Source organism: Acomys russatus, chromosome 24 (assembly GCF_903995435.1).
Source record: "Acomys russatus chromosome 24, mAcoRus1.1, whole genome shotgun sequence".
Taxonomy (NCBI): Eukaryota; Metazoa; Chordata; class Mammalia; order Rodentia; family Muridae; genus Acomys; species Acomys russatus.
Genome location: NC_067160.1, coordinates 13,146,468 through 13,172,544, shown reverse-complemented (window position 1 = coordinate 13,172,544; position 26,077 = coordinate 13,146,468). Strand labels below are relative to the sequence as shown.

General features: G+C 48.1%; 1 protein-coding gene across 1 annotated transcript in view; it reads right to left on the bottom strand.

The window, feature by feature from the left end:
* Wipf1 (WAS/WASL interacting protein family member 1) overlaps positions 1-25,004 on the bottom strand; it is a 104,287-nt gene extending 79,283 nt beyond the window's left edge. The window contains exon 1 of the mRNA XM_051167174.1: positions 24,845-25,004. The gene's annotated coding sequence lies outside the window, so the exon portion shown is untranslated. The remainder of the gene's footprint in view (positions 1-24,844) is intronic.
* Positions 25,005-26,077: the final 1,073 nt, after the last annotated feature.

Sequence of the window (26,077 nt, the reverse complement as noted above, 5' to 3'; positions counted from 1 at the left end):
GTGAAAGTCAGACCCCACTCTCCACTCAACTGTGGAGAATGTTCTGTGCATTGCCAAGCCTGGTTTTTAACTCATAATCCTCTTGCCCCTTGCCGCAGCACTCTCCACACTCTGGGCAGACCTCCTGATGTCTGAGTTGTGCTCACCGTGGACCAGAAGCTCATGAGGGCAGAGCTATGCTTCACTTGTTTACCACCAGATGCTCAGTGCCTGGCATCGCATGGACCCAACAGTATGCGCTGGCTGAAAAGTGACTGCCTGGTGACCTAATCCTTTGGTGGCTTCCAGTGAACCACGCCTGCTGGTACTTACCTTGTGCATAGTTTTCTCCCGTGAACTTGTACTATACCTGTGATTTGCCTTAACCCTCGAAAGACTACAGACACGAGAGCCAGCTAAGTCTGCCTTTATGGTTCTGAATTTACATGGAACAGGAAAGCACCTGAGCCTGCTTCCCAGCCAGGGCAGGAGATGAAGGCCACCAGATGGGCCATAGACAAGGAAGGAGTAGGAGAGCTGCCCAGCTGCAGGACTGGGAGGAAGTGTTTTAAACACTCTGTCCTAAGGTGACTTGTTACACAGCAGTGCGTAAAGGCACTGTGGCTGTTTGAATGCGAATGTCTCCCATAGGGCATGCATCTGAATACATGACTGCAGCTGATGCTGCTGCTTGAGAAAGTCATAGAACTTTTAGATGGTAACACCTTGCTGGAGGAAGTATATCCCTGGGCAGGCTTTGAGGGTTTACAGCTTCACCCTGCTTCCTACTTCTCTCTCTGCTTCCTGTGTTCAATAACGATGTGACCTCTCAGCCCCCACCCCACCCCCACCCCCCATTGCCGTGTCTCCCCCACCATTATGGACCCTCCCTTTAGAACTGTAAGCCAGGATAGCTCTTTCGTCCTTTAATTGGCCTTGGTCATGATATTTTATCAACAATAAGAAATGAAACGAAGCCGGGCATGGTGGCACACGCCTTTAATCCTAGCACTCTGGAGGCAGAGGCAGGTGGATTGCTGTGAGTTGGAGGCCATCCTGGTCTACAAAGAGAGTCCAGGACAGCCAAGATAACATAGAGGAACCCTGTCTCAAAATATCAAACAAAAAAAAAAAAAAAAGAAAAAGAAAAAAGGAACAAATACACACACACACATACATTTTACAAGTATATATGATACACTAATTCCATACATAAAAGGAAATAAGCTATTACAGAGGATGAATTTTATGTGACATCAAGCCAATGCTTATAAGCAATATTTATAAGAAATAGCAGCTTGAAAAGAAAACAGCAGGCTGGCAAGACGGCTCCGTGGGTAAACAGCTTGTCACCAGGCCTGACCACCTGAGCTTCATCTCTGGAACCCAACTGGTGAGTGGTGAAAGGGTGTGACTAAGTCACTGCCTGCCTCAGGTTGTCCTCCGTCCTCCACGCACACCATGGCATGCCTGTGTGCCCCTCTCTTTGAATAAATGCATTTTTAATAAAGAACATAGCGACAGAACTGAAAGGACATGGATGAACTCACTCCATCAGCTACAACACATCACATTTTCCCTCTGCTGTTCTCTTTGGTCTTAAGACATTTTCCAATGAAAAGAGTTTCCCTCTCCCTCCTTTTTAAAAAGAGACGCCCAGTCTGACATTAACATAACGGAGTCCACCAAAGGATGCAAGAGAACGCTAACAAACCAAGGGAAGCTGCGTCAACTCCCAGGGCTGCGCCGTCCCTGCTGCTCAGGAGGCACTATGGGGACTCTGGACTTAGCTGGCCTGAACGCTAAATGCAAGATTCTGTGTGGAAAATCTACCATCCCCCAGTGGAGACAACGGCCAGTACACAGAGACAGACTTTCTCTGTGTAGCCTTGGCTGTCCTAGACTCTGTAGACCAGGCTGGCCTCGAACTCACAGCGATCCTCCTGCCTCTGCCTCCCCCACTACTGGGATTAAAGGCGTGTGCCACCATGCCAGGCCTTTATGGCCAGTTCTTACACACACAGCCATGTGATATGTCCGTGGGCTGGTAAAAAATAAGCAGTCACTTGACGTTTTTTAACCCAGACATCCGATAAGTTACACACATGCAAAATATATACTGTATGCTCCAAGGAGACAGTTAACACAATCTAGAGTATGTGAGGTCCTTTCAACCTCCCAAATATTAGGAGGCGAATACACCAGCATGGCTGTCTACAGGATGAGGAGTGAGACGGCCCGCTGGAACATTTACTCTGCCTGCTGGAACTCTGGATTATGACTCCCCATCATCAGTGTTCCTTCAGAAAGAAAAAGAATCATGTAAGAACATGGCCCGGGCAAAGCCGCTGTCTTCTGTTTCTTAAAATGATCAAAACCAAGATGCCAATAGCTACTTTAATACTTTATACTAGACTAAAGGTGTGAGGGTTTTTTGTTTTTTTAAATAAATTCTTGTAGGTAAAATTTTCACGTAGTTTTTGGATGTGCTTCCTTTGAAATTATCTCAAATTAACATATTTTATATATTGGAGACTTTGAGCAAAAAAGTAGATTTTGGAAAGATCCTGGCAGCTCAAATGCTGCTGCATGTATGAGAAGAAAAAGATCTGTCTCTGTGTTTGCAAAGCTCCAGATCCCAAGCGAGAGGAGAGAGACCTCAAGCATAAACACCTGTGTCTGTCCACTGCTAAGATTGGGCATACGCCCCTATTACACATGGCCAAGAGAAAACACTAGTGTCTGAAGTCGGAAGTACACAGCAGGCTGTGGTGGCACTCTGGAGGCTCAGGCAGGCAGAACTTCTGAGTTAAGGCCAGCCTGGTCTACAGAGCAAGATTTAGGACAGCCAGGGCTACATAGAGAAACCCTGTCTTAAAAAAAAAAACTAAAAGAAGAGAAGTAGGAGGAAGAGGAGGACGGGTAGGAGAGGTCCGAGAGATGGCATTCCATGCAAGCATGAGGACCCGAGTTCAGATCCCTAACATACATGTAAAAAATTGTGTGGGTGGGTTGTTAAGATAGGTAGATACCTAGAGCTTCCTGGCCAGCTAGTCTCATGGAGCTGAACTATGGGTCCACACACTATCGCAAAACAAAACAAAAACAAATAAGTAAACAAACAGTGGAGAGTGATAGAGGAAGTGTTGCCCAGTGTTGATCTCTGACCTCTGTATGGACATGCACGAATGCACACATGCACGTATGCCCCTTTCTTCTCCTGGATAATCAAGCTTTTTGACAAGATACCTTCTCAGTTGCTGATTCAGGGACGCCAGAGAATGGAAGATGTATCCTGTAACTTTCTTTAGAGTAACTTCAGGCAGAGGACAGAGCAGAAGGGCAGAGAAAAGGAACCAAGCACAGTGTTCACCTTGTAGGAAAGGGAAAAGCCTGGTGTAGAAGGAATATCTTGTGTATTGTGTGGATGGAGCACTTGCCAATAATAAATCTGATGGTCTATATCTGAGGCATGAGGTAGGAGATGGAACATCTGCCAGTCAGAAAGGATTCTAAGATAGACAGTGATGCAGAGGATTGAGCCGGCATGAAGTGAGGGCGGAGGCGTGGTGCCTGCGCCCGGGTAAGATGGAGATTAGCATAATGACTTATTTTAAGTTATGAGCTAGTCAGAGAAGAGCTTAGATATGGCCTAGGTATTTGTGTGTGTGTATATATATACGTATGTATGTATATTTCCAGTCTCATGAGTTGTTATTCTGGGAGCTTGGGGTCGGGAGAAAAACCACTGCGCCGTCCTACTACAGCTTGGCATAGGAGAGGTGGAGTTTTGTAATAGAAGAAATGTTGGCCACTCCAGAAGGCAAGGGGCTTGGTGTGGAGCAGGAACAGATACTTATTCTCCTTACTTGATCACGTCTAGGCTGTGGCTTCTCACATGACTTTATTTAGTAAGTGTTAGGTGGGTGGGTGGGTGGCTAATGGAGGCTGAGGGGCACTCTGACACAGCAAGTTTGTAGTAGAGCGTGGGGCTATCATTAGAGCTGGGCAGTGGAGGGCCCGAAGTACCAGCGACTTACTATGTTTATGTTTATTAAAACATATCGCGCCACCGACTGTGGGCCTCAGATCTCTCCATGCCCACACCTCTGACTTGGCCCTGAACTCCTCTTCCACTAGCCCACACTCCCTCTTTCTTATTCTGGGCTGCGCCCAGCTTATTCTCACCTCAGGACCTTTGCATATGGCATTCCCTCTGCCTGACACATATGTTCCCCAGATGTCATGTGTCTGGTCTCTCTGGTCACTCCTATCTCAAGTCTTCAGTCACATCTTTTGATGGAGTTTCCTGGTCAGCTGTATCTCAAACAGTAGCTCCGTCACTCTCTAACCCAGTGGCTCTCAACCTTCCTAACACTGCAGCACTTTAATATAGCTCCTCATGTTATGGTGACCGCCCAACCATAAAAATATTCTCACTGCTACTTCATAACTATGAATTTGCTGTTATGAATCGTAGTATAAATATTTGTATTTTACCATAGTCTTAGGTGACCCCTGTGAAAGGGTTGTTGGACCTCCAAAGGGGTTGTGACTCAAAGGTTGAGAAACATAGCTCTAACCAATCATCTGGTCAGCTAATCTCTATCTTAATTTACCTAAGTTATGTGTTTTCTGGCTCGCTCTCCCTCACAGAACATAAACTCTGTGGAGGCAGTGATCTTGCCTTAAGCCTCCACGGTAAGTGCTCAACAAATGCTCATTGAACAAATACTGGAAGCAAATGGTGGCTGTGTAGACAGGTAAGGAAGGGCAAGGTGGCTGCCTGGTGTGCTGGGCTCAGCTCCATCGGGGTCCATCCGTGTGTGTGTGTGTGTGTGTGTGTGTGTGTGTGTGTGTGTGTGCGCGCGCGCGCATGCGCTGTCTGGATGGCCGTGGCTGTCTCAAGCCCAGAAGCGGCAAGATATGTATGTATGTCCTGGAATGAAAGTGAGTCTCCCTGAGACATGGAGAACCTTCTCTCACCCAGATCACCTTCCACAACCAGTGACAGACAGAAATGGGGGCCACTTCTGTCTGCTGGATGGTAGGTCAGCTGGAAGCCTCAGGAAGGCAGGAAGCCGGAACTGGGCAGCCTCTACTCCGCACTGCAGAGAATCTAACAGCTCTACAGATGTGGAACTCTCATGTTCGTGAGGAAATCCACGCACATCAAACCTCCGCTGACTCTGAGTGTCTGGAGGCGAGGACCGGCTGGTTCTGCTGCCCTGTGGTTAAATCCCTCTAGCCCTCCAGGGTAGCAACCCAGACTCAGTGAGCTCACTGTAAACATGCTCCCTCTGACGGGAATAGTAGGGTGCTTGGGCCAGAAGGTTCTGCACCGCAGACCCGGAAACAAAACAAATAAAGAATGTGTTCCCTGCTAAGAAGCCTCTGGCATCCATCAGCCAAAAGGATTGTGGCTGTCTTGATTTTGGAAGATTTTTCCAGAAAGGATTTGGAAGAAATAGTTGTTTTTAGGAGGACATTAGTTCAATACCTTTAATGGGTGTTGGTAAACATATACATATTATTAGCTGCTCTGATCTCATGTCTACGAAAAACATCTCTGCTCAACAAAATTAACCTTAACCTTCCCATCAGTGGGGGGTCGGATAGTAGAGGAATCAGGGGCAGCTTGAAGTGCAGTGAGAGCTATTTCCCGGCCAGTACATCCTCTTCAGTAACCTCAGGAATTAGGGTCAAAAGCAGAGAGGTGGGAGAAATATGTAAAGTCTTCAGGACCATTTATGGGACCAGGGTAACAAATAGGGCTTGTGAGTAAAGCAGTATGCTAGAAAAAACTCCCTCTCGTGGCCTGCGTACAGAGCCAAGTGCACAGATTCGTGTGACAATCACTGCCAGCCCCAAGGAGCACAGAAGGACATGCACTAATACAAAGGGTTTGCCTGACGGAGGATAAATAAAATAATAAAAGCCATTTCCCCTCCAAGCTTGCGTTGATGTTGCCCACTTCACTTCAGAGAACAGCACGGGCAATTCCTTTACAGCCCTCGTTTTTCAATAGATCAGTGAGAAAGGGGATAATAAACAGTGGAAACAAAACTCAGGAATTCATGGTCCCCTTAGTCCCCCAGTCTTGACCCTCCAGGGACAGGACAAGCTGCAAGCTACGTATTCGTTTTGTTTATTAAGGTTTTACTGTGAACTACGCCAGCCCTGCCCTGCCTGAGCACGGAAAGCAGAGCTTAGGAGCTCTGGATTCCATACAGCAAGGCCACTTCGGTGGAAAACGCATACCAGCTTTTTCTCTTTTTCCACTAACCACCACCCAGCTCCTCTGCTTCGGCGAGCTCAGCAGCCCTAGTGCCTTGGCTAATCTAGAAATTGCTTCCATATGCAGGCACAGGAAAGAATGTCCTCACTAACTGCCTGGAAAGGAAACTTTGGGCAGCTGCTCCTTCCTGCCAGAAAACACTTCTCAGGCCAGAAAGAGAGCCAGAGGCGTTTGAACTGAGATCACACACACACACACACACACACACACACACACACACACACACACACACACACACACCTCCAACCTCCCCAGTTTATGGATGAGGAAACTGAGGCAAAGTCATAGCTGGAAAAAGGACCAGAAAAATCTCTCCTCTCTCCCTCTAGCTCTCTCTCTCTCCCTCCATATCTCCTCTCTCTCTCTCTCTCTCTCTCTCTCTCTCTCTCTCTCTCTCTCTCTCTTCCTTCCTCCCTCCCTCCCTTCCTCTCTCTCTCTCTACCCCCCTCCCACAGTGTTGTGACACAGTGGCTAACTGGAGCCCGAAGCACGAGACTCTAAGGCTTTACTGCCATTAGCTGAGCAGAACTCACTCATGGAGAGGCACCTTGCAGGGAGGAGGCGGGGCGCAAAGGACTGCACTCAGTTTTGCATGGGACTGCACCAGGGTCTCCACCGCCCTTGACTCCTCAGCCTGGATGCCCCATTAGTGCTAGGGAGGGCCTAGATGCAGATCAAAGGCCCCAGGTGAATCAAGGAGCGACCTTTTTTTTTTTTTCCCCCACGGAAATCTGCCGCATATAACCCAGCCTGAGTCAGTCAGATAATCTGGAATGCTGACCTTGGAGGGGAAGCTCAGCTCAGACTGTGATGCCCCCCTCCCACCCCACCCCCACACACACTCAGAGAGGGAGGAGGAGGAAGGAGGAGGAGAGAGAAAAGAAAACCTATGTTACCTAATTCATACAAATTCCCCAATGGCTAAGCTTACCAAAGGTGGATCTGTCCCACCCACTTCTCATCACCAATCTAAGAGTCAGAGTTCGCGGGCCCCAAGCCCAGACAACCCTGGGGCTTTTCCGGTTTGCCCTGCAGAGGGACCTGCAGCCTGAAGGAGGTTGGGTAGTTCTGTTATGTAACCCAAACTCTTGTCCCTATCAAGAGCTGCCAAAGCGCCCTTCAAATAACACTTCCTTAGCAGCACTGCTACCTGCTACAGTAGTTGAAAGTTGTAAAGAACATGTCCTCTTCTTCTTTTTCTTCTCTGTGTGTGGGATGCTTGAGGTACTGAGTGTGCAACCCAGCGCCTCAGACGTGCAGTTCAGGCACTTTTCCACTGAGACACATCCCCAGCACAACAGGGCCACTCAATAAACATAGAATAGCTGCGTAAGATATGGAACTAAAGATAGAGCACAGCCTGCGCCCTATCACATGGTTCCTCCTAGGAGGCTCTGAATAAAGCATCATTTATGTTTCTATTTCACTGTAAAATCATGCTATTTTTAGCTGTAATACGATGGCGATCATCACACACCCATTAGACCTCAGGCAGCTGTGAACTATGAACAGGCTCCATGTCTTTTGTTTGTTTGTTTGTTTGCATCAGGAAAACAAAACTCAGACAAGCAAGTGTTTCCTGTCCCAATAGAATGGAGGTTCAGCAGGAATTCATCTGTCACCCTATCCCTTCCACTCCCCCACTTAGTGCTCCATCACCACCTCCTCACAAGAGAGATGCAAGCCTCATCCAGTACCACATAGCCTGGTTGCTGGATCCTGAAGAAATCTGCCAAAACTTCATGAGGCTGGTTCATATCTGCCTGACAAATGCTTGTTCAAATTGGCTTTCCACCCACCCACCCCCCACACACACACACAGCAAGTTCGGGCCCATCCCCTAGTAGATTTCACCCAGTTTTTCTTGTCTTTTCTATTATTGAGTCAGAGGTCAGCTCTGTGGAGTTGATTTTCTCCTTCCGCTTTCAGGTGTGTACCAATGGCTGAACTCAGGTCACCAGACTTGAATGCCAAGAACCTTTACCCAAAAGTCGTTTTGCTAGACCCAGCATTTTTTTTTTTTTTTTTTTTTTTTTCATTTTAAAAAGAGGCTAGAAGTTGAAGGCACTTACCTGCTTCCAAGCCTGGCTACCTCAGTCAAATCAGCAAAATACTAAATAAAAACAGGCCAAAATAGAAAGTGTATTGTATTTGGTAAACACAGGAATTTTTAAATAAAACTTCTTTTTCTGTCCATTCGTCCATCCACCCACCCACCTACCTCATCCATCTATCCATCCATCCATTTATCCATCATCCATCCATCCATTTATCCATCCATCCATCTATCCACCCACCTCATCTATCCATTCATCCACCCATCCATCTGTTTATCCATCCAGCCAGCCACCCATCCATGTATCATCCACCCACCCACCCATCCATCCATCCATCTACCATCCATCCACCCACCATCTACCCAACTTCAATAGAAAATGTATCTTTTACTCTGGACCACAGCCAAAGCAGGTTTCAAAGCACCGGTTCAGACTTTGTTTCTTTACACACTAGACTGTGCTTACAGAGACCCTTTTTTCAGACACTGACCCACTGTCCCCTGTATGTCTATCATGTGTAGGCAAGAGCCTTACTTCAAGCAGGCGTCATACACTCCTTTTTTCTTGTTTTAGCTTATAGATTCTTTGTTTGTTTTGTTTTTTGTCTTGGGTGGTTTCTTTGTGGGTTTTTTTGTTGTGGTGGTTTTTGGTTTTTTTGTTTGTTTGCTTTTTGTTTTTTTTGAGACGGTCTTTCTATGACAGTCAGTAGCCCTGACTGTCCTGAACTCGCTTTGTAGACCAGGCTGGCCTTGAATTCACAGTGATCCATCTGCCTCTGCCTCCGGAGTGCTGGGGGAAAAGGCGTGTGCCACCACTCCTGGCTTCCCCTTACAGATTCTTACATTAGCATGTTCTCTAAAAAACATTTTGACTCCGGAAGAGTTGAAGTGACCGCCACATCTGCTTCCCCAACCTCTAGAACCAACACACTGCAAACCCTTGCTCAAAGGGCTCAAGTTAGGCCTGAGTGTATCCCTAAAGCTGTTCTCCTGTGGGCCTTTTTGAAGGAGCTCTTGGGAAAATAAAGGAGGGAGTCTCTGGGCCGCTTTATGCAGGAAGGTCAGCTACTGCACACTTGGCTCTCGAGGCAAGCAAGCCATGACTGGCATCAAGGGTGCTCCCTTACCTATGCTGGGCCAGGACAGGAGAAGATGGAGGTCGCTGAGTACAAGGCCCCTCCTGGCAGGCTTCTTCTCTGCTGTTTAGAAGAATGGCTGAAGCCATTTCCTGCAACTTCCAGTTCTAAGACAGCAGGCTGCGCATACCCAGAGGCCTAACTTCACAGAACTCCAGCTGACATGACACAGTGACACACTCAACAGCAGGGAGAGGGGGAAGGGGTGCTAAAGTGTCACTCTATCGATGACAAGGCAGCTAGAAAACCCTGGACATTGGAAACTTCTAAATCAGAATCCTACCTCCACCCCCAATTCCTGAATTTTAGAATGATTCAGGTCACACCAGAAAAACTGGGAGAGACAGCTCAGTCTACACAATGCCTGCTACACAAAATGAGGCTCCAAGTTATACCCCCCAGAACCGACATACAAGGCCAGGCTTGAATCAGCACTTCTAACCCCAGTGTCGGAGAGGGAGACAGAAGGCTCCCACCTGGCCAGCCTAGTTTAATTGGCAAGCTCAAGGTTCTAATGAGAGAGACTCTGTCTCAAAAAGCCAGGTGGATAATGCCTGTCCTGAGAAACAGCTGCCAACGCTGACCTATGGCCTCCACAAACATACAAACATGTGCAGCCCTCCACACACATACCAAGGAAGGAAGGAAGGAAAGGAAAGAGGAAGGGAGGGAGGGAGGGAAAGAGGAAGAGAAGGAAGGAAAGGAGGGAGGCAGGCCAGCCCCTCAATTCTCTTGCCTGCTGATCAAGAACAATAAATGACCCACGGGTTTGAAGCTGGACCCCACATCAGACAGGTAGAGAGTGGGCCTGACTTCATTTGACCTGCTCTTGGGGAACGGTTTGTTTTGTCTCTTTCTGGCACTGACAGAGTGGCCAGGGAGCGCCTTCCAGCAGAGACATCATCACTGCAGTGCTGCAGGCCTGATGGGAGGAGGGTGGAACGGAAGGGACCATTTTTTTCACACAGCCTACAACGTGCATGCGTGTTCTGCAGGAGCTTTGGGAGTTCCTTTCTCATCGCTTCTCCTGGCCTTGCCCTTTCAGTTCCCCCAATGCTCTCTCTCTCTCTCTTCCCGTGGAGAGAAGTGTGCTGAATCAGGGCTGAGATAAGCCGCAGACCAGTGGTACTTTACCAGCTCCTCACCCCCACCCCACTGCCTGGGGGACTGTGCTGAGGTCCTTCAGCTGCACCCTATCTTATCTGATAAGGCACTGAACTCCCCTCCATGGCCCGAGGCTCCCCAAGCCATCAGTTCTACAGGTGCTAGGGTGTTCTGTAGTCATCTTGTTGGTATGAGCCAAGAGGGGGCGTCCTGGTCCTGACCGAGCGCTGGGTAGGGTAGAACACCTGGTAGCGAGGCCTCCCAGGGAAAGGCTTCAAGCTCCCTCCCTCCTGGAGCCTGGCAAGAACTCAGAATGTGCTGGCCTCTCCAGCCCCAAGGCCAGTGGGCCACAGCTGGGTTTGAGATACAGTTCTCCTTGCAGGAAGGAAGTGGCCATTTCCCTCTTGTCCCTGCTGCATCACTGAACCGCTATGAATCGAGCCAGTTTAACCTCATCACCTCCTAAACGACTAACTGGGCCAGAGAGAGCTGCGTTGCATGGATTCCGCGGTTCAGGGGCTGTTGGATGCCACCTGTGCTCACATCATTCTGACGTGACGGGTTTCCAAGCACCCATCTTTAGGAATATGACAACCTTGATCCTGCCCAGTAAAGAAAAAAAATTTTTTTCTCCTGTAATTTAATAAGAACTTCATTTATGATATCCTAAGCAAACTCAGGCAGTAGGGAGAGACTGGACTAGAATTCAGCAGCTCCATGCTCTTGTCTCAACTCTGGAACCACCTGGCCACTGGTCTGGGACACCTGACTTCTCTACCTGCCAAATGACAAACCAAAATCGGATGGACTGCCACCACTAACATCCTAGAATGTTACAGACGTCGCCATTTTTTTTTTTTTTTTTTTTTTTTTTTTACTTCAATACTGTGTGCGCAGATCTTACAATGCCCCAGGAAGAGCACAGGTCAGGGACTGACTGCAGCTCCCTTGGGGGTGTTCAGACTGTCTGCGATAAGCGGCAGGTGTTAACACAGCTGATCGGAGCAAAGTTAACGCTGGATCCAAACCACCTGCCAGGAGCTGAGAGACCAGTTGCCGGCTCTCCAAATCACGCTAAGGCAATGGAAATGCTTGGGGAAAGGAATGTGCAGGCTACAAAACACAAAGATGACGAGGGACTTGCAAGGCAAGGAGGAAGAAGGAGCCTCCTACCCCAAGAATGAGACCGTCATCATGAGATGGGCATCCTCAAATGAGTGTTTCCTTCTAACCCACAGCGGGCCTAGTTCAGGTCACCAGTTCAAGGCACTCCCCACCACCAGCAAGCTCAGTTAGTTACAAGGGGCTTCCCATCCCTGTTGAGGAAGATTTGGGCACTGCTCTTCTCCCATTGCCTGCCCTGCTGGGCCTCTCCTTGAAGCTCAGAAGCACCTGGCTTCTCTGCTTCTTTCATTGCTCGACTGCACCTTCTCCATCACCAGGGACCTCCTGGTTTCTCTCATCTCTGTGTGCAGAGAGGGGCCTTTCCCGTGCACATCTGGAAGCCAAGTCCTGCCAGCTCCAATCCTGAGATCTCAAGCACAGTGCTCAGTTCTTACTGGCCACCTGCCATCCAGGCTAGTCCGAGCTGAGCCAAAACAGCGGCGTGTTGTCCCCTCAGACCGTAACTAAGAATCACAAGCAAAGGCCACAGGGCAGAATTCTCAGTGAAGTTGGCCCACATGGTGGGTATTCTTATCGACTGTCAGGAGTCCCCTCTAGCTGGTAACCGTCCTCCTCAGCACACACAGCCACCTGCATGTGGGGTTTAGTCTGGGACACTACAGAGCACTCATCAGGAAGGAACGTCTTGCGTCTACGAAGTCCACACATTGAGCGAGAGATGCAGCAATTCATGGGGCTGTCCAAGGAAGTGTGGAATTGGTGCTTCCTAATTACAGCCAAAGTGCTTCTTAAAGTGATACGCCTTATGTGACGGTGCGCACACATGGCGTGGAAGAGGGTTTCAGGTTGTATGTTCGTGTGCAGACAAAGGTAGGTAACAAAGGACATGTGTGTGCACAGTGAGTGTGATTTTTTTTGTTGTTGTTGTTTTTATTTTTGTTTTTCGAGACAGTGTTTCTCTGTGTAGCCTTGGCTGTCCTGGACTCACTCTGTAGCAGGCTGGCCTCGTGAGTGTGATTTTGATTTTTACTGTAACACAAAATCTGCCATGCACTTAGGTCGTTTCATCTCCACTAGTAATATTATTAAAAAGTAATATTATAAGCCAAGCATAGTGGCACATACCTACCTTTAACCCCAGCATTTGGGAGGCAGAGGCTGGAGAATCTGTGAGTTCAAGGCCAGCCTGGTCTACATAGCAAGTTCCAGGACAGCCAGGGTGACTGAGAGCCCATCTCAAAAGAAAGTAATATTACTGTAGCATATAGTATATATAACAATATGATACAATTATTAAATGTTTTTAAAGAGTAATATTACTTAAAAGCCTCCTCGTTGTAGGAAGATCATGGTTTCAGCTAATGTTTTTTCTTCAGGCAAACACACACAGTATAAATGAAGATTTCTAGTTGCTGTCTAAACTCTAACTTGATCTTTTCGTGTCACACATATATTCATATATTATCTTAGCTCGGCGAGAAGTGTGGTGGAAGTGCTTCTTTTCCTTACCTATTACTTAGCACAAAAAAAAAAAAAGGGGGGGGGGGGGAATCACAGCAAACCTCTGAGTTCCTGAGATCTGACTGACAGTTACAGTACCAACCGTGCTGCTTGTTGAGAGCTGTCCCTGAGTAGTCTGTCCTAGCACAGAGACCTGACCTTTTATCTTCCTAGATTCTTGACCTCCCCTTCTGTCTCGTGAGCGATCGTGCTCTTCTAGAATCCCCTTGCGCCGCCCTGCCCCCCCCACCCCCCCCCCCCCCCATTCCCTCCATCGCTGCCTTTAACAAAGGGTATGAAAGGGATTGAGCCAACGAGCCAGTTGGTCATTGAATCTTAATCTGAGAACAGCACAAATTTCCAGGGTCTGCACTAGCTCTGAAGATTGGTGGGAAGAAAGGACCAGAGGCAGAGAGACAGTGGGCAAAGAGAGCATTTGCCTGTTAGGTACCAGCACAGAGGCCTCAAGAAAACGCAAGGTTTTATACATCTCTGTGTCTGGACTGTGTTCTGTAGCAAGAGAATGTGGGTAGAAAGGTCTTTCCCTATACAACCCAGTGGCTAAAATCCAATATGGCTACTGCCAAGGTTAGTGCCACCTCAGAGCCAACCAGGCGCTCACTCTCCAGTCCAAGCTTAGAACTCTGGTCAGTTCGGGGCAGACAGGTAGGTGACCACGCAGGGACAGGATCCCTGAGCGCAGAGATTTCCCATCCCTTCCGTCTTACAGTACTGGAGTCTCCATTAACACTGACTACTTGGAGCCATAGAAGAAGGGCCACATTGTGTGTACTCACCCAGCTGCTGTGGGCCTGTGGGGCTCAGCACAAGGGTATAAGGATAAGAGGAGTTCTCTTCCTCACAATAGGACTTTAGCTTCAGGGTTCCTAGGAAACAGATGTCCCGTGCCTGATGTGCTCTAGATCTCTGCAGGCAGGCATGTCAGTTTGCATGGTCTACAGCACTGTCCTAGCATGAGGCCCCGGACTGGTGTCAGCCCTGGGAGTTTGGCAGAATGGACAGACTTCTCTTTGGGGACACTGACGAGGACAATCAGCCTTACTCTGGGGACCCAGCCCTTAGAGAAGAGTCTTTATTTGAAACAGGATGTCCCTTTAGGAATCTTCCTAGCCTTTTAAGCAGTAATTAACATTAAAGACACAGGACCACTTTACCCCGGCTGCCGGCTATCAAGGCCCCACAGTGTTTCCTCATTTTTAATTCTAATTTCTGCCGCCCCAATGCTCCCCCCACCCCCACCCCAACGCCCGCCCCTGTGTAAGGTTAGTTACAAAACGTTGTTATTCTGGGCTACACAATGTTGGCCTGACCTACTCAAAGCAAAAAAAAAAAATCTTGCTGATTGATTTAGTTATTCTGTTCGCATAAACGACTGCAGTTGTCCAGCTGTTTCTGATTAGCCAGTGTACTGCTGGGGTTATATACAAATAATTTTATAATGAACTCAGCAAGTACAAGGACAGAGGAAGTGGAATCTGGTCTCACCTCCCAGGAAAATAAGCAGGAGCAAGGAGGGCGGGGCTTTCACTAGCAATGCAGGTTTCAATCTCTAGCTGCTATGACTCACTTTTTCCTCTGTGTGTAACTCCTGCAGAGCCCACAACGAATGGTTTCAAAGAAGCTTTGTCTTCAGAGCCCTGGATTCAAGAGGGATACTCGTTTAGCTCTGTAGGTTTAAGACTCCTTGAGTATTCCCAACTTTGTATTTGGTTAAGTTTCTTCCCAGTAAAGCAATTTATATTTCCTGAGGCAACATCTTAAATAATATAAGTTTAGAAGGAGAAAATCAGGGTTGAAAGGTCTCTGTTTGCTTTATTACAAATAGAAATTAAGTGTTCTGTTTTCATCTAGCACAGAACAGTTAAGCGTTGTGAGATTAGGCCCAAATTTTTCTTTTCTGGTTCTAGAAGACAAACATATATACATTTAAGAAACTGAGAAAAAGATGAGGCATGAATAATTCAAATGAGTGTTTTTTTTTTTCCCCCTTCGGACAGAGGCACTGACAAGGGTTCCACAGGGGATCCTTTGAAACAGACCAGGAAAAGGAGACTAGCAAGTTTGTATCTCAAAATGAATGTAGGGAAACAAACGTTCAAATAGTGTTAGTGAGACTGTGAGTTGCTACAGCTTTCAGAAAGCAATACCACTTCACCAGGGGCAACACACACAAACAAAAGCGTCTCTGTGTTAGCATGTTCACACACACACACACACACATACACACACACACACACACACACACACACACATACACACACGTGCGGAGCACGGGCACAGAACTACTGCTGCAGAAGAAACCGTGAAGCAGTCTGAATGGGGAAATAAGTAACAGAACACTGAACAGCTGTTCTGTGACTGAGCTGTTCTGTTTTACCTGTAGGGAATGTCTGGGATGTTTTACTATGTGGAGCTGAGGGTAGAGCTCACTGGCCTTGCCATGTTTGAGGTCCTGGGTTTAATCCCAGACTAGCATGTAGAATGCCACTTTTAGTACTAACGGCTATTTGTGGGAATGTGGTTATCAATAGCTATATAAGCAGAGAGGAAGCATCAGCCAGCACTGCTCATATTGATTATCTTTAGGAGGGAGGGAGGGAGGAGAAAAGTCAACTGTTTATACATATTTCTTTTTGTCTTTTCAAAACTTATGTATGTTTGAGGTGTATGAGTGTGTGTGTGTGTGTGTGTGTGTGTGTGTGTGTGTGTGTGTGTATGTAGGCCGAAGGAAGCCATCCGGTGCTACCCTCTAGTCTACTCTTATTTGGGACATGGTTTCTCACTGAACCTGAAGCTCACTGTTGATGTCAGGCTGGCCAGCCAGCAAGCCTCTGGGATCTGCCAGTCTTCACCAGGCAATGCTAGGGTCACAGGCATGCAAGGCTACGCCAGGCTTTCATGTGGGAACCAGAGATTCCACTGAGCCACCCCCTCATCTAGCAGGTACATAATAATTTGTGATCTGAACAAATTAAAACTAATTTTCAAAATGTGACAGAGAAGCTGGCCGTGGTAGTGCACGCCTTTAACACCAGCACTCGGGAGGCAGAGGCAGGCAGATTGCTGTGAGTTCAAAGCCAGCGTGGTCTACAAAGTGAGTCTAGGACAGCCAGGTCTACACAGAGAAACCCTGTCTCAAAAAAAAAAAAAAGTGACAGAGAGCCACATGTGTGGCTGAGACTACCCCACAATGGCTGAATGCTTGCCTCTTGGTGAATAAAACTTCTCCCAGGCTCCAAGGGGGAAAGTAAATTGTTTGATCATAGCAAATGGAGGTGATCAATTAAAGCTTTCTACACATAGGGCTGGAGAGATGGCTCAAAGGTTAAGAGAACTGGCTGCTCTTCCAGAGGTCCTGAGTTCAATTCCCAACAACCACATGGTGGCTCACAGCCATCTATAGTGGAATCTGATTCTCTCTTCAGGTGTGCATGAAAACAGAGCACTCATATACATAAAATAAATCAACACAAAGGAACTGTCTGATTAAAATAAGATCATAATATTAGCAGTTCTTTATTTAATCAGGAGAGGTTTTTGGTTTTTGGTTTTTGGTTGTTTGTTTGTTTTGTTTTGTTTTTCTGATTCTAGCTCCTCTTCAAAAACAGATTAAGGGAGGAAGGGATTATACTGCCTAAAAAATAACCTTTCTAGCTCTCAAATCTACACTACCAGAAGCTCCATACACCCGCAACCTAATTTTTTGGTTTGTCTCAAACAAAGTGTGAATTTTGAAAATAAGCAATGCTAACTCTAGGGGAAAGGACAATGTGAGATTTTATTATAAAAACCCAGTATCATTTAAAACTTCTATTCTGGGTTTTCTCTTTAGCACCGTATGCATGGTAATCAGATCCCAGCTGTAATGGACACACAGAGACACTGGCTAAAGTAAACCTCCTTACTCATTTTTAAAGCCTTTAAAAGGTCTTCAACTATTCTGCCTTTTTCTAGGTTCTCAAAAGTATAATCAGGAATCTTGGCACCTCCGAAAACTTATCTTAATGTTCCTCGGCTTACTGTCTGAGATCCAGCAACGTGAACTGGTTTACTCTTCTCTTTCTTCTGACAGTCAACCTTTTGGTGACCAACCCATTATCATAGAATGTCCTGGAAGTCACACCACCCGCCTGCCTAGTTGGATACCCAATGGGGGGGGGGGGGTCAGGTGGGGGAGAGAGGGGTGGCGTGTTGATGGGATGCGGCCTGTTTAAGAGGCGACTGCTTCCTTCCTCCTCCACCCGAGGCTGATCTGACTGCCTCCATTATTTCACGACCCGGCTCCACAACACACGACTATTGTGGTCAAGACACAGATCTCACTGTTTACGTTCCCAGAGAGTAAATAGCTAGGGTACATGTTTTCCCAAGGTTCTGTGGGATGCAAATCTCCTCCGCTGGGGGAAGGGAGACCCAAGGTTTCCTGAGCATCACCTGATGGCTAATGTAACACTTCAACGGTGTATCACTCCCAATCGGTCTGCTCCCTTTGACCTCTGCAGGTCCAAATTCCTTGCTCAACTTACACAAGAAAATGTCTGGCATGTTTAAGAAATGGGCTGAGGTCATTGGAAATAACAAAACCCAAGAAGTTCAACCAGCTACCCATTGGTCTATGCAGGGCCACCAGTAGATGGTGACATGTATTGTACCACAGAACAAAATGGCTGGTTGTTCAGGCATCATTCAAACGCTTACAGGTGAGCTGACCAACTCGCTGACTAACAATACATGCTCTAATGAGTGATTGTGACCAGCCAATGGGGGACTAATTAGATACACCCAAACTTTAGAACGCTACAAGGAGGGCTGCAGGGCCACAACACAGCCAGTGCTTAGCATGCTGAAGGCCCTGGGTTTGATTCTCAGCACAATATAATGCTGCTGCTGCTGAGGAGGAGGAAGAGGAGGAGGAGAAGGAGGAGGAAGAAGATATTTTGAAGGAACATATATTATCTGTGTAAGAAAAATTAAAGTATGTAAAAATCAACTGACTGAAAGTTATCATTTACTCTACTGGTCTAGAAAACTGGATTTGAACTCCCATTTCATGCACCACTTCCTTCTGGCTCCATTTCCCTGACAGAACTGGTTGTGGTCCAAGTCCGTGGCAGGAGAGGCTCGTGCCTCTCTCAGGCTGTGCATCCCTTCTCAGCCACGGGTTAAGCCTTCACACTCATGGGAAGAAGACGCAGGCATTGCTACAGAGCTCCTGGCTCAGTCCTTGCCTCTCAGGCGCAAGGATGAGGCACATGGACCACAGCGGATGAGTGGAGAAAGTGAATTAAGTGAAAGAAAAAGCTCTCAGCGAAGGAGTAGCTTTGACTGATCTAAAGGAGAGCCCACCAGGCTGGACAAGACTCTCGATTGGGCCTGGGGTCTGTCCTCTGCCTCTTCCCCCGTTCATACATCACCATGAATGGGAGGAAGTAGGTTGGCCTTGTTTCCTAAAAATAACTTGTATTCCTGGGCTTTTCTTATTCTAGGCTTGTAGTGGGGTCCCCAGGCCTGGGTCTTAACTGCAGCATGCTCCCACAGGATGCTCCTGGCTGCTGGCCTGTGTTGTCCCTATTTGCCTCATTTTAGGGGTCTACCCACCTGCTGTAGTAAGATTACAGCAGAGAACACAAATCCTATGACTTATCAGAACTATTTCCTATCTTGGATATAAGGATTCTCTGCAGCTGACGTTACCCACGACAATGAACGACACTTTACACAAATCACTCATGGTAAAAGTCCAGTTTTAGGTTGAACTGTTTTTCCCAGCATCTTAAAAATCAGAGTTTTCTGCAAAACAAGAATCTGTTTTGACTTGACGGAAAAGTCATTCACCTCAACTCTGACAGGGTAAGAAATCTACCACCACTTGACGGACGTTAATAAACGAACAACCATTTCAAGGGAGTAAGTATAAAAATGGAGGTTTTAAAAAAGCGATGCTTTGAAGAGCCTGCAATACAGGACGAAGCAGAAACCAAGCACAGGTGAGGCCCAAGCGAACTGTGACAGAAGCTGACAGAGAGGACCGAGCCATGAAAGCAGGGAGGAGCATTTGCATGTGTAGGAGTGCGTTCTCACACCGTGAGCCATGCTTCCTTAATGCCACCCACTTACTCTGCCGATGCTCTGTTAGGGAATAGTAACGAAGCCTAGTGTTTCTGTCTTCTTAAGGATTTGTAACTGATCTGAAAAATCTGTATGCGGGGCCAGGGAGCTGTGGAACTAGGGGAGCCCACCTGGAGCAAGAGTAGGGTGGAGGTGTGTCCAAAGCCCAGAAATCTCACCCTGAGATCGGATGGAGTAAGATGGCTCTCTACCCACCACCCACCTTGATCCTGTCCTGTGTGTCCCAGCGCACATAGCCCTGTGCCCCCATCTTTGCCCACCAGAGGAGGTCAGGTAGCCTGGCAGCCACATTAAACTTCTTCTTACCTTACAAGGTCATGCCCAGCAGCACCTGGAATGCCTCCTTATGCAAATGAGGCATCCCCAGTACCTTGGCATTGCCAATGATGTACACTTGCCCCAAAAATCCCTACCCACTCCCCAAAGATTTAAGCAGCCTTTGTTCTCCCCATTAAAGGAGCAGGCTCACTGAAGCTGCCTTCGGAGAATCTGTCCTGACTGTCACCTGAGGTCTCTTCCACTGTTCTACCTCCCTCTCAGGATCCACAGGTCGTGGGGGGAGGGGTGGGAGCAGGATGTCTGAACCACATGTGTAGAAGGCACCATACAGGGGAAGAGAAGGCAGAGGATGGAGGATTATATACAGGCAATCATGTGGGACCGGGAGAGTCGTGTACCATAGGCTGGTGACAGAGTTAAGAGTTAAGGGTCCTGGGTTCAGAATAAGACTGCCCGGGTCTGAATATTAACTCTGTCACTAGCTCGGCCTCAGACTCCACATACACAGGAACCTCACAGGGTTGCATGGATAGTAAATGAACCAATTAAAGGACATGTGAGTGGTGACATTAAAGGAAGGGGGAGGGAGGGAAGGAAAGAAAGAGGGAGGGGCTGAGAGACGGCTCAGCACACACATGGTGGCTCACAACCATCTTTAATTCCAGTTCCATGGGATCCAGCATGCTCTTCTGGTCTCCGAGGACCCCTGCATTTCTGAGGTGCACAGGGTGCCACCAAAATCATTAAAAGATTTGAAGATTTTCATTCACTTAAACTAATATAATTGGGATGGGTGGTGGTGGCACACCTTTAGTCCCAGCACTCACTCGGAAGGCAGAAGCAAGCAGACCTCTGAGTTTGAGGCTAGCCTAGTCTACAGAGTGACTTCCAAGACAGCCAAGACTACACAGAAAAACCTTGTCTCAAAAAACCAAATGTAGGTAGGTAGGTAGGTAGGTAGATAGATAGATATGTAACATAATCGGGCTCAGTGTAGTCTTACCTAGCATGTCCAATGCACTAGGTTCAACTCTCAGCATTGGGGGAAAAAAAAAAAGAAAGAAAGAGGGGCTGGACAGATGGCTCAGCAATTAAGAGCACTCACTGGCAGCTCTTTCAGAGGATCCAGGTTCAATTCCCAGTACCTACATGGCCGCTCACAACTGTCTGTAACTCCAGTTCCAGAGGATCTGGCACCCTCTCACAGACATACATGCAGGCAAAACATCAATGCACATAAAAATAAATAAATCCACTCGGGAAGCAGAGGTAGGCGGATCTCTGTGAGTTCGAGGCCAGCCTGGTCTACAAAGTGAGTCCAGGACAGTCAAGGCTACATAGAGAAATCTTGTCTCGAAAATCCAATAAATAAATAAATCTTTTTTAAAAAAGCTATACAGAGACACATTCTTATGTGAATCATAGCAATCAAAACTACAATACAAAAATTGTAGATAATTACATTTATTGTTAATCTTGTCTGTATTCTTCGAGTAGCAAAGCTTATTGCTTTTGGCTTCTCAATAAGTATGTGTGAGCAATGGGCAGACTCTGTAATACTGTGTTTCCACAAGCTGTCTGGCCACACGAAGCAATGATATTCTAGCCACTGGCCTTGGGCTCCATCCACACCTGAGATCAGAGCTGCTCGGCCTCAGGCAGGCAGGCTGATACCCTGGTAGCTCTCCCCTCCCATGGATGGAGGCTACCCAGGAGTACCACAACCCAACAGCCAACATTTCCTTGTGCCAGAGGGCTAAGAACGTGATGCATGCTGTCTCTGCACTCCCTTCCCTTAGTCTGCTCTACGAACCTCGGCAGAGTAGGCAGTACTGGGTGGGCGGATACTGCCCAACCCCAACATCAAGATTCTTCTCCTCCTTAAAGCTGCATGGTAGATATGAAACACCTGATAAGCCACAGACATCCAAGAGATTGTTTCTATATGTGAATTCTTACTAAAAGCAGCTCCTAGCCGGGCGGTGGCGGCGCATGCCTTTAATCCCAGCACTGGGGAAGCAGAGGCAGGTGGATCGCTGTGAGTTCGAGGCCAGCCTGGTCTACAAAGTGAGTCCAGGACAGCCAAGGCTACACAGAGAAACCCTGTCTCGGAAAGAAAAAAAAAAAGGAAAAAAAAAAAAAAAAGCAGCTCTTAGATGTAGGCTATTTTGTTGTATCCACACTAATACTGATTATAATAATGTTAATGATGATGGTCCACAAACGCCAACAACACCATCGTATACACTGTGCACGTGACCACATATGACCCTCATAGCGATCCTCTGTGTAGAAACTGTTGCTCTCGTTTTAGAGGTAAAGAAAAATAGACCTTGTAAGACCCAGTAATTGTCACAGACACAAGATCAAGTAGACTTCATGGTCCACGCAGTAACCATATGGAAACTGTACTCGGCACACACTGGCATTACCTGTGGGCTCTCAAAAAAATGGATTCTCTAGGGCCAGAGGCTCACCGAGATAAGCCCAGGGCCTAAGAGGCAGAAGGTGGAAGATTGTTTCACATTCGAGGTCAGCCTGGTCTATATTGCAGGTTCCAGGCAGGCCAAGGTTACCTACCAAGACCCTGTCATAAACAACCAGAACAAAACTGACACCCCCTCACTCCACACTCAACGGAATTACGCCTTTGTATGCGTCCAAGCACACGCGGCTAAGAACCAGAGTACTGCACAGCATTCGCGTGTTAGCAGGTAACACCACTTAACTAACTGGCGGGGCTCTGCGAGTTTCTGTTATTCAAAAGTATGCATGACTCAGTAGTCTCACCCTGACTATCATACCCACGAGGTGAGGAGAAAGTACACGCGTTAGGGCTCGGCAGCACAATGAGGCTCCGTGAGGAAGTCCTTTGTCCCAGAGAAGTGAACCCAGGAATGTTTCTCAACTGAAGCAAGGATGGTGGCTCAGAACGTGAACGCGCCTCTTAAATCTTTCCACGGCAAGCACATACGAAATAATAAATAATTGCCAACAGGGCCAACAGGCAACGGTAGACTGACTCCCACCAGCTGGAAGTAATTTCACTCCTTGAAATCCCTTGTATTTGTTCTTTTCCACCTTCCCACATTTGCCTTGCAGCCCTGCTGCTTCGAACATGGTTGTCCATAGTGACGGCAAGCACCCAGGGGCAAAGTCTTCTGAGAGAAGTCTCCCTTCTACGCAACAGGGAATGCGACTAAACCTCCTAGTAGAAACCCTCAGTGCTCAAAGAGCAAGGAGCTTGATTCCCACTGCGCCCTAATTGGCTCGTGTGGGGCCCATGGGCTAACATGGGGGCTGCTAGAACCCAGCTGCTGCAGAGGGACCCTCTGTGTAGAGATCATTAGAAATCTAGTGGCCTCCATTGGAGGACAGGCTCCAGGGAGGCCACAGCCCTGGCAGATAGATTCCCCCAGGTTCTTAGAAAGGAACAGGTTACAGCAACAGATAAAAAATGTTTTCATGCGTTTTAGAATAAAAGTACAAAATGTTTTTAAGTAAAAAAAAAAAAGAAAGAAAAGAATGCTTAGTTTCACCATAGTTAGAAACACACTCAGATATCGAAGACAGTGACAAAAACAGAGTAACGTAGCCATTCACGAAAGCTGGCTCATGCTGGCCAGAGCACCTGGACAGAGTAAATTTAAAAGAGCACCCTTTTCTTCGCCACCAACTCTCTTGCAGTTCATTTTTGCTCTTGTGCCTTGGTGTTCCTTGATACATAGCGACTGAGTTACCCTAGTGTCAACCAGCTTCTTGCCACTCCGCACCCTGCTGTCCTACTAAATCCTCACACCCTGTAGGGGAACAACCGTCAACAGAGTCACATGGTAGGTCTAAGGACATCAGGGAGTAGCTAAACACACGGCAGAAAATGTGTGAGACGAACAACTGAAAGATGCAAGTCCCTCCAAGGTGGGAAAAGCGTTCATTCTCCCTAAACATCCCAGAATCCGATCTGACCTTGCTTTCAGATCTCTTTGCTCTCCATCACATAGTCTGAAAGCACTCATGTGATTCCCGGGGAGAAAGGCTATGGCTTCTCAGGGAAGGTGGTGATGTTGGCGGAACTGACATCTGCAGCTTCTCTTCAGCCGGCCATGGGCACTCACAGATGTGTGCATGAGCTACACAGTGCAACAACACCCCTACGTCTCTGAGAGACCCAACCTTGTGAATGACAACTGCCAGCTAGTTAGCATCGAAGGCAGTGTCCTGAGCACTGATGCAGAGCGCTGACAGCTTATGCAAGATTTTCTCCGGATGAAGTCAAAAGGTGAGTCTACAAACTGAAACGGAAGATGTCTTTAAGTTATTTATCCATGATTGAAATAAGCACCTTTGAGGAGGCAAAAAAAATCTATCAGTGACTTCAAATGAAACCACAGTATTCAAACTGCACGAAAACTTAAAAAGAAAACCTACCTAAGACGCGCAGGTGTCCACTGTCCCTGTATCTACCTGCAGCCCGGCACAGGAATTGAAGACAGGCTAGCAATTTTCAGAGAAAGAGACCAAGCCTGCTCACTCCAGACATCCTGAGGGGCTGAGAGCCCATAGCCCAGGGACAAGTATTCCTTGGAGATTAAGCAAGACCTAGTTAAACCAGGCTCCCCATAGACACACCTTTTGTTAATCTGAGTTCAAAGTCTAGCCACAAACTGAGGATCTGGGTCATCCCTATTGGATTTCCCTTACACTTGCAAGTTTAACAGTTCTTTCTTTTTAAAAGGAACGCCTGCTAAGGTAGGGCGTGCAAGACTGAAGGAAAGCAGTCCGAGATTTAGGGAGAGGCCCCCGGGCGCAGAGCCCTGACACCAGCTGGCCGCGCTTCCAGGAGCAGCCTAGGGCGCGCACAGACCCAGGATCCGGATGCCTAGGAGCACTAAAGCCGAGTTCTGGGAGCGGCACGCTCCAGAGTCACCCGCCCTAGGCGGAGCTGGGGCTGCAGATGAGGCGCCCGGGACATCTCGGGGAGACCCGGGCTAGACCCGATCCGATTGCGGACGGCCCGGAGTCTCTGCAGCCCAGCAGCAGGGAGCGTCCAGAGCCCCGGCAGCCACTGCCCCTTCCTCCCGCGCGGGCGGTAACCCGGGCCTGAGCAGGGATCGCGCCCCTCTGCGCCCAGGACGGGGCCCCCGACATCCCGCCCGTCCGCGCCCCAACTCCGTGGCCCCTGGGCGCGCCCTGCATGGCGGGGCATGGCTCTCTTACCACGCGGCGGCTCCAGACGGCTCCTCGGTCCCGCGGCGCGCGGGGCATTTTTTTCTGGAAAACTTCTCTCTGGGTCCGTAGGGCTGAGCCAGGGAGGGCAGGAAAAGCGCTCCGCGCCGGGAGGCTGCGACCATCCGGGAACTTCGCCGAGATGTGAGCCCTCCCCCTCGGCCCGCGTCCTCCCCCTATGGCCCCCGCCACATGCGGATGCCGAGGCCGCCGCTGGCCCTTCGCCCTTCGCCCTTGCCGCGCCCTGCCCGCCGAAGCCGGCGGGACCGTAGCCGGGGCTGGGCTTGCCCCGGGGTGGAGGCCGAGGGGTCCGGACCCGCGTGCGCCCAAGAGCCGGTCCAGGAAGGGGTATCCAACCGAGGTCGCTGTCCCTAGAGAATTCCCGGGCCTTCGGGTGGGATCCTCTCCCATCACAGGGAAAGCCTTTTCTCGTCATCTCCTCTCTGCTCCCGAGCCCGAGGGCCTCGCTTTGAGAAACTTAAAAAGTTCTAATTCACTTTAAAAGCTGGATTTTAAAATGGAGTGGGCCCACCGAAGGCCAAGGGCCACGCGCGTCCCACTCCCCGCCCACAGGGAGCGCACTGATCTTCCCAAAGTAAAATGCCAATCTGTTGGGATTTTGGGAGTCTTCTTTTCTCTCTCTCTCTCTTTTGACACCCAGATCTGCAAACATGGAAAGATCAAGAGCAGAGTGAGTGTAAGGAGGAAACCGAGGTCCTTCCACATGGCTCTCAACCAGTTCTCAAAACCGCCACAAACAAGCCCTAAAGGCAGGTTAAAGCTAGGACCCCACATCAGAACACATACATTTGAAAAGACAAAGACAAATTATGGTCAGTATAATAACTACAGGACCATATTGTAAAAACATCAAGACGATATAGCTCTCTGAATAATGGCAGAAAAGTTGGGAGAAGACACACCTCAGAATTTGGCATCTAGGGTGCGGAGCCCTTGGCTTCAGGCTTTCTATGCTGCACCCTGGCCAAGTGTGCATTCTGTTTGGCATGCTTCTGGAAGATACGATAATCCTGGAAAGACAAGGACATGGGCCAACTCTCCTAATCACCTTTTAGCTTTTTTTTTTTTTTTTTTTTTTTTTTTGTAAATGCACTCATCTTTTTGTTGTTGTTGTTGTTGTTGTTATTGTTGCTGCTGTTGCTTTTTGGTCCCACCATGACCACCATGTGGTCATAAACTTCCACAGTTTGCTGTAGTCATCTA